Here is a 7,862-nt window from a genome sequence, read left to right as displayed (position 1 = left end):
TGACAGGAAAACACAAATTGGCAGATTCTATCATGTTGAGAATGTTTCAAGTGTGGACATTATGTCAGATTGAAATTTATATTAGAGGACCAAGAGCTAAGTAAATAAGGTCTCATCACTAATAGGCCGGTGACTATGTAATTCATACTTAGACAATAGAAATATATGAAATTATGGAAAAAACCCACAACCTTAATGGCCTTGAGTTCTATATGGCCCATTTGGCTTCTACAATGATGGCTTTTTGGTGAGACCATTTAGCTAAATGGAACAATAGTCAAAAGCAAAATCAAATTTAAAAATAGGAAAAGGATGAGGAGATAACATTGTATTGGGTTTCACCAGCTTCAGTCTGACCTCTTCAAATGGGTTGCCAATATTAAAAAATGCAGATGGAAAAGAGCAAAGATATTGACCTCAAATACCACAATTTCCTGCACGTGAAAACAAATCTACAGAGATTAGGAGACTATTGAGTTAGGCAAGATATGGAGTCAGCAAAACTCCATTATTGCAAGAACATTCAAAGATCAAATTGGAAAGAAGGCAAATAGGCAGAAAAAAAAAGAATAAATGTCTCAAGTCCTTCTATAATTATTTATTTTCCAACATCAATGAAAATGAAGATATGATCTAATAACTGAGCCTACAATGCCTTCTCTTCTGGATTTTGTAGCTTTTATCTACCTTCCAAGATTAGCTGAAGTTCAGTTTCTTTCAAGTAGCTTTTTTTTGATTCCCCATGTCTTTTGTGACCTAGACTCCCTAAAGGAATGTTACTGTGCATTTATTTTGCGTATATTCTCCTACCTGTGGGCATATATTTGCCTATAAAATGTAAGCTTCTTGAGGAAAGATACTATATTAATTTTAATCTTTGCATCTCCAACACCTGGTACTGTGTTTTCCATCATAATACTTAATAACTTTTTGTTGATTGATGGATGGAAGTTTAAATAGATTTTTAGAAGGCAAGTCTGGAGCACCAGCTAGACCACACTATATATACACTTTGGAGATCCTTTTGGGAAATTACAGTATCTTTAAATCAGTGAGCATTTGCTTTTCAAGCTATCCTAGGGAAGAGAAAATGTTTTTATATGCAATACAAACAGTATTATTAACCAAAAATAGCCATCAAGAGGATATCATTAACTACTGATACCCCAAATGCACCATTTTCCATCTTTATAAAATCTCTTTGAAAATGACTTAAACACATATCAAGGGTATCCTTGATGTAAATATGAGAAGGTAACAGGCAGGTTTTTATGAATAATTTTCTATAGCAAACATCTTAACAATCACACAATTGGCTGCAAGGTGAAGAGAATACAAAATCCTATTATGTTTATCATTACTGATTACAAAAAAAAATCAGGGAAATAATACAGCTTTAAAGACTTTCCTTCAACAAGGTATTTCTCTTTTATACATATGCTAGGATCATAAAAGATTTCTTTAAAAATGCCAGTTTTGGGGGCAGCTAGGAGGCACAGTGGATAAAGCACTGGCCCTGGATTCAGGAGGACCTGAGTTCAAATCCAGCCTCAGGCACTTGACACTTACTAGCTGTGTGACCCTAGGCAAGTCACATAACCCTCATTGCCCCACAAAATAAATAGATAGATAGATAGATAGATAGATAGATAGATAGATAGATAGATAGATAGATAGATAGATAGATAGATAGATAAATGAATAGATGAATGCATGAATGAAAAAAATCATTTAAAAAAACATTTGGATTGGACTTGTGACTTAATTGTGGTAGGGAACTACCCATGAGGAAAACTTCATCTACCAATGCAGATTTACATTGTGGGCACTGAATCTAGGCATTCCTGAACCAGAGACCATCTCTCCATCTATTATGCCATGTTAACTCTCTAGCCACTGCCTTATCTCTTTTCACAGAGGTAACTGATCAATAATGCTTGATTATTAATGCTATTTGAGACTGAAGCATTAAGTAAGAGGATTTATGATAACCAAAGTTGTTTCACATTGTCATAAAGGATGTCCTCCAGAGGGCCAAATAGAAGAAAGATTCCTTAAAAATAATGAGGTCATTGGGTTACCCCTGTGTGTAGTTGATATTGTGCTAATTACATCAAGATTAAGAACACTACAGGGCTTCTACACTCTAACAATCTATATAGAAAAACAAAGGCATGCAAAACTAGTAACAAAAAATGCCTATTCTACAGTATTTGACATGCAATTGAATGGTCACTTCATTAAGTTAGTACATAAGTACATATTTCTGGGATAGCCAATATAGTTGGACAACAAGTTGGACCCTGATTAGAACAGGAGGAAGAAAGCAGACTTAATTATTTGGGGGAAATTGTTCAGTGCTAACTATTCCCCCAACGTGATTCCCAGCATAAAACCTCCATATTTTTAATGTAAATTCTCCTGGTTGATGCTTTATGGTTATGAATATCAGACCCCAAAAATCTCCAAAGAAAGTTGTATACAACCCAAAGGATAAGGAAGAAACATATTGAGTGCATGCACATTGCAATCTTTTAAAAATGTTATATTTATGCTCTTTTAAAAAGAGAAATCAATTCTCAATGCCTCCCCAACAACTTCCCACCTCCCATGTTCCATAGATTAATAGTGAAAGACTCTAGTATTTTTTCATAATGACCATGATAAATATACATATTTCTCACATAATGACATAATGGGTATCACTGAGGAAATGTATAGGAATTGAAATTTGGTCAATTATGCAACCATACCAAAGGATTACAAATGGACAGACCAATTAATACACTGATTTGGAAAGGAAGGTAATAAGCATTTAATAAGCTCCTGCTATTTGCTAGGATTTGTACTAAGCACTTTTAAAATATCTCATTTGATCCTCAATACAAGCATGGGAAGTAGGTGCTGTTAGCACCATTGTACAGCTGAGCAAACTCAGTCAGAGAGAGGTTAAGTGCCTCACCCAGGGTCACAAAGCTGGTAAGTGTCTATGTTAAAGACTTAGAAAAATGTGGGTGGATCCTCAATGATGAATCATAGACCCTTATTTATTTGGACAACAGAGACAAAAGTAACATAGGATAAGAAGGTATGAATAGGTTATGATCTGCTTTAAGAGCATTAATGCCCCCATTGAGAAGAGTACAAAATCATTGATGTCTCAGTTACTTCAAAACCTTCATTTTACAGAGGGAGAAATAGAGACCCACTGAGAATCAGTGACCAGACCAAGGTTGAACAGCCATGATGTAAAATAGGCAGAATTCAAAACAAGGACACCTAATTCCAAAGTTAGTGCTTTTTCCACTGCCCCATTCTATCTCCTATTTTATAATCCCAGAATTATGAATGTTCTCTGATCAGTGGAACTTAAGACTAGTGCCTGACAGGGAAGCTATGTGCTTTGGAACTTAGAGGATTTACAAACCTTAATCCTTGGTTAATATTTATTTCATTGATTTTTCTTTCCCCTTAGGAAATTCTTAGATAAATGCTGTTCAGAAACAAACCTCCCACTGCTACTAGTAGTTCGTTTTAATGGAAATGTATGAAAAATGTACAGATTTGTTAAAAATGCTGCTGTGACAGTTCTTTGGTTCTATAATCAAAATGGCACATATACCTTAATATACCAGAGGGGTGAGGTGTCACCTGTGGGACAGTTGTAGGAAATGGGGATCTTTACTCTGAAGAAGAAAAGCCCAGAGGTGGAGTAAGGAGAAAATAAGATATCAAGTCTTCAGTGTTTTAAGTATTATCAAGTCATCATGAAGCTAGACTGATTTTGCAGAAGACAGAGGCTGAGAACAAAAATCTATGGTAATATATACATGTGTGTGTGTGTGTGTGTGTGTGTGTGTGTGTGTGTGTGTGTGTGTGATTTTTGGATAGATGAAACTAGGCATTGCTAGCACCCTATGGGGACTTTCTCTTTTCCTACTCTCATTACCAAATTCCCTGGATTCTGCTACTTGTTGGAAGCTGATTTTCCCATTCCCAAAATGTTGAAGGTTATCCAATGCCCTGCTCTGTGCTAACCTTTAGGATCATTATCCCTTTTCAACAATCTTTGTTTTGGGACATGGGTGCTATTAGTTGGATAACAAAGGGATGACCAAGGAAAATCCTTTCAGTAAGAAGACAGTTGGCCAGGCCTTCCTATCTGCCCTTAAATTGTTCCCTAAGATCCCTTGGGCTCTACTACCTGTCCCACTTCTAGGCCCTCCAGGACTCCAACTATTGCCATCTGACTTGTTGTTGTTCTTGGGTTCTGTCAGGTACTATGTTGATGTATCTTAAAGACTATTGGAAGGGGCGGCTAGGTGGTGCAGTGGATAGAGCACCTGCCCTGGAGTCAGGAGTACCTGAGTTCAAATCCGGCCTCAGACACTTAACACTTACTAACTGTGTGACCCTGGGCAAGTCACTTAACCCCAATTGCCTCACTAAAAAAACAAAACAACAACAAAAAAACCCCAAGACTATTCGAGATCCAGTGGTACCACAGATAGATCTGTATCACAAAGAGATCAAAGAAAAGGGAAAAGGACCCATATGTACAAAAATATTTATAGCAGTTCTCTTTGTGGTGGCAAAGAATTGGAAATCAAGGGAATGTCCATCAATTGGGGACTGGCTGAAAGACTTGTGGTATATGAATGTAATAGAATACTATTGTGCTGTAAGAAAAACCTGTACTTAAGTGGACTGATGCTGAGTGAAGTGAGCAGAACTAGAAGAACATTGTACACAGTAACAGCAACATTGTGTGATGAATAACTGTGATAGACTTGGCTCTTCTCAGCAGTGCAATGATCCAAAGCAGCTTCAAAGAACTCATGATAGAAAATGTTCTCCACATCCAGAAAAAAGAACTGTGGATTCTGAATGCAGATTGAACTATACTGCTTCTACTTTGGGGCTGGGTATTTTTTCCTTCTTTTTTGAGTTTTTTTCCTTCTGTTCTGATTCTTCATTCACAATATGAGTAATGCAGAAATATATTTAATGTAGTTGTACATATATAACCTATATCAGATTGCTTTCCATCTTTGGGAAGAGGGACAAAAGGGAGGAGGGAGGAAAGGAAGGGTGGTAGAAAAATTTGGAACTAAAAATCCTATGAAAACAAATGTTGAAAACTCTCCTTACATGTAATTGGGAAATAATAAAATACTTTTGTTTTTAAAAAAAGACTATTGGAAGCTTCCACCTTTGCTATATTTGCACCGCCCCCCCAATACACCCTATCTCCAGTAATTAGAATGCAAGTACCATGAGGTCAGAGACAATCACTTTTCTATTCCATCTATAACACTTCTTAGTAATGGTTAAATGTTTGTTTGTTTTTCCCCCATTCTAATTCATGTAAGGAAAGCTTTCATAAATATTGGTCAGCAGTCAACTAGTTTAGTTCTAATTCTCATGAAGCTTGTTTAGCAATGAAATATGAGGGAAAATGGCATAATATGTAGAGCTGTATTCTAAGTCAGAGAAGGCTTAGTTTAAACACTATCTTTCTGACTCGTAGAAATTCAGTTCACTTCTTAGTGCCCTAGATGACTTTAACATTATATATCACTGGACAGTTGCTGATAACCATTTGCTGAGAGATTTTCCTGACCAGGAATTTCTACACAAGTAAAATTACAATTCTGAACTTGAATAAATGAAGAATAAATCAGTTGATAATAATAAAAGCACATAGTTGTATGTACATATACATACATAAGTATATAAATACATACATATGGATATATTCATAGGCCTTAAGAATGTAAATGTGTATAAACACACACACACACACACACACACACACACACACTTTAAGAATTGTAAAGGTAATGTATTAACTTGGGAGGTAGTGAATTCCTTATCACCAGAACCTTTGAAATACAAACTCCAAGGTAGTTTATTGAGGACATTATAAAAGAGACTGATTTCTGAGATAAGAGGTAGACTATGCAAGAAATTGTAAAACATGTAGGCATATAGTCCACAACACTCCAGAGTATGGCCAACACCAGATTAAAATGTAATCAGAGGGGCAGCTAGGTGGTGCAGTGGATAGAGTACTGCCCCTGGAATCAGGCGGACCTGAGTTCAAATCCGGCCTCAGGCACTTAACATGTACTAGCTGTGTGACCCTGGGCAAGTCACTTAACCCCCAATTGCCTCACCAAAAAGAAAATAAATTTATTAGGACATGTTTAACAAAATAAATAAAAATATAAAATAAGATAGTATTTTTTATAACAGTTTGTCTTTTTATTTAGCACTTCTACAAATTATGCCTTAACAGCAAATTTCTGAAGAGGGTACAGGCATTCCTTCCTCTGCTGTTTTTTGGTCTTCAGGTTTTCCTCGTGCTTATTAAGCCTGTGGTGCATGGCATGGGTCTTCTTGGGCTGAAGGTTCAAGGGTTTGTATTTCTTGCCCTTATAGAATTTCCCAAGGTTCTCTTTCTGTGTCTGGTTAATGACAGTCATGACTCGGGCAATATATTTTCGGACAACTCGGATCTTAGATAGCTCGGATGCAGCTCCTCCAGTGACCTTAGCCACTCTTAATTGGGAAAGTTCCACCTTTAAATCAGCTGTTTAAGTAGCTCCTCCTTCTTCTTCCCACAAAGATCCCTGGCCTTGATTTTTGTCATGATCGAAGATATGACAGACCACCACTGGATCCGAGGAGAAAGAGACAATAACATAGTATTAATACATACAACAACTAGATGGTTCAGTGGATAGAGAGCTAAGTTTGGAGTCAGTTAGACCTAAGTTCAACCCCAGCTTCAGACATTTATTAGCTATGTAACCCTGAGCATGTCACTTCATCCTGTTTGCCTCACTTTCTTCATCTGTAAAATGAACTGGATGGGTGGGGGGGATGGTAAACCACTCCAGTATCTTTGCCAGTAAAACCCCAAATGGGGTCACTAACAGTTTAAGAGCTGCATGCAACTGAAACAACAACAAATATTATTAAATGGTTTTCTAATTCAGTGTGCAGTTCAATGTTTCCTGTTTGTATTTGTTTGTCACCAATGACCTAGATGACTTTTCAAGTATCATTTCATTTTAAGATTTTATGGTTCATCACCCTCCTTCTTTCCAACTCTTTCTTCCAGACATGCACACATGTCTACACACACAAAGGCCATCCCTGATATATAGCGGTAAAAGCAAAGCCTGGGGGCAGCTAGGTGGAGCAGGGGATAAAACACTGGCCCTGGACTCAGGAGGACCTGAGTTCAAATCTGACCTCAGATATTTGACACTTATTAGCTGTGTGACCCTGGGCAAGTCACTTAATCTTCATTGCCTAGCAAAAACAAACAAACAAACAAATAAATAAAAAATATAAAAAAATAAAAAATAAAAGCAAAGCCTTTGAAGTTACAAGACCTGAGTTCAAATTCCACTTCTGGTTAACACTAACTATAAAACTATATATCCAATTTTAAATCTCACAGACTGCACAAGTCATTTTGTCTTTCTAGAACTCACATATCTATAAAATATCTAATTAGAATATCTAGTATCTAAGTTTCCTTCCAGCTTTCAATTTTGTATTCTCTTAAAAGCTTTAAATTTCCTAGGAGGTTCAAAATAGATTTGTTATAGCCCACTAGAAATTGTACATCTTTATTTTTCAATTCCAGACCTTCATCTGGTGGTTTTGAGACACTACAATAGCCAGCATTGCCTACTATTTACATAGCAATAGCATTCATCAAGCATTTCCTGACAAAATTAGGCCTTTGATCAATACAATGAATGTCAGATCTGCATTGCTTAGCTTGTAAAAAGTGTTTAGTACATCAGTCTTTAGGTGGATAAAAGAAATCTTTCTTTTTAAAT

The 7,862-nt window shown here is 36.5% G+C and overlaps 1 pseudogene; it reads right to left on the bottom strand.

Moving 5' to 3' along the window:
* Positions 1-6,287: 6,287 nt before the first annotated feature.
* LOC122745998 lies at positions 6,288-6,655 on the bottom strand (annotated as a pseudogene).
* Between the last annotated feature and the right edge of the window lie 1,207 nt (positions 6,656-7,862).

The sequence above is a fragment of the Dromiciops gliroides genome, chromosome 3 (genome assembly GCF_019393635.1).
Source record: "Dromiciops gliroides isolate mDroGli1 chromosome 3, mDroGli1.pri, whole genome shotgun sequence".
NCBI classification, from domain to species: domain Eukaryota; kingdom Metazoa; phylum Chordata; class Mammalia; order Microbiotheria; family Microbiotheriidae; genus Dromiciops; species Dromiciops gliroides.
Note: the sequence above shows the minus strand (reverse complement) of the source record. Positions and strands in the feature narration are given on the sequence as shown.